The sequence below is a fragment of the Physeter macrocephalus genome, chromosome 8 (assembly GCF_002837175.3).
Source record: "Physeter macrocephalus isolate SW-GA chromosome 8, ASM283717v5, whole genome shotgun sequence".
Lineage (NCBI taxonomy): Eukaryota > Metazoa > Chordata > Mammalia > Artiodactyla > Physeteridae > Physeter > Physeter macrocephalus.
In genome coordinates this window covers 110,752,248-110,753,590 of record NC_041221.1, presented here as the reverse complement: position 1 = coordinate 110,753,590, position 1,343 = coordinate 110,752,248, and the positions used below count along the sequence as shown (strand labels likewise).

Below are 1,343 nucleotides of genomic sequence, written 5' to 3'. Positions count from 1 at the left end.
CCGCGTACCGCAAAAAAAAAAAAAAAAAATTCAAAACTCATTTATGATAAAAAAAAAAACACTCTTAAACTAGGAATAGTAGGGGTCTTCTTCAATCTTATAGCTAGCATCATATTTAATGTGACATATTGAATGCTTTCTCCCCAAGAAAGAGAACAAGCCAAGGATGTCTGCTTTCTTAACACTTCGACTCAACATTGTAACTCAACACTATTTTGGAAAATCTAGCCGGTACATTTAGGAAAGAAATAGAAGTAAAAGGCAAAAGATTAGTAATAAAGGAAAGCTGTATCTGTTCAGAGACAAAATGATTGCAAAGGTAGAAAATCCTAAGAAAAAAAAAATTTTAAAGGCTTCCAAAGCTAATAAGTCAATTTAACAAGGTTACAGGATGGCAAGATAAAATATCAATATTAAAAAAAATTTGTGTTTCTATATACTAACAAACAATTTGAAAATAATATTTTACAAAATGTAGTTCAATACCATTGAAAATATTAAATATTTAGGATTAAATTTAACAAAATAAATGCAATAACTATACAGGAAACCTAGAAACATTGCTGAAAGAAGTTAAAGACTTAAATACATGGATGAGTAGGACACTAATTTTCTCAAAATTGATCGACAGATACTCAACATAATGCTATCTAAAGTCTACAGGTTTTTTTTCTTTTTTTTGTGCAAAAACTAACAAGCTGATTCAAAAATTTACATAGAACTGCAAAGGATCTAAAATAGCTAAAACAACCTTGACAAAAAGAAGGACAAAGTTGGACAATTTACACTGCATGATTCAAATCTTACTGTAAAGCTACAGTAACTAAGACAACATGGTGGCTTAAGACTAGACAAACAACAGATCAATGAAACAAAATTGGCCCACATCTAAGCAGTCCATTGATTTTCAACAAAGGCCCCAAGACATTTCAACGAAGACAGTCTTTTCAACAAATGGTACTGGAAAAACACCTGGAAAAAAAAAACTTCTCAATATCTACCTCTACCTTATACAATGAACAATTAACTCTAAATGGATCACAGATCTAAATATAAAAGCAAAGTCTATATAGTTGCTACAAGAAGATATGAGAATATCTTTGTGACCTTGGGGTAGGCAAATATTCCTTAAGATGCAAAAAAAGCCTTAACTATAAATGAAAAAAAAAAAGATATACTGGTCTTCATCAAAATTTACTGTCTGCTCACCAAAAAACAATGTTAAGAACATGAAAGGGCTTCCCTGGTGGCGCAGTGGTTGAGAATCCGCCTGCCGATGCAGGGGACACGGGTTCGTGCCCTGGTCCGGGAAGATCCCACATGCCGCGGAGCGGCTGGGCCCG

At 33.3% G+C, this 1,343-nt stretch overlaps 1 protein-coding gene across 3 annotated transcripts in view; it reads right to left on the bottom strand.

Annotated features, from left to right (window-relative positions):
• Positions 1 to 1,343, bottom strand: part of EPB41L4A (erythrocyte membrane protein band 4.1 like 4A) — a 273,927-nt gene that overhangs the window by 21,286 nt on the left and 251,298 nt on the right. The window lies entirely within an intron of this gene.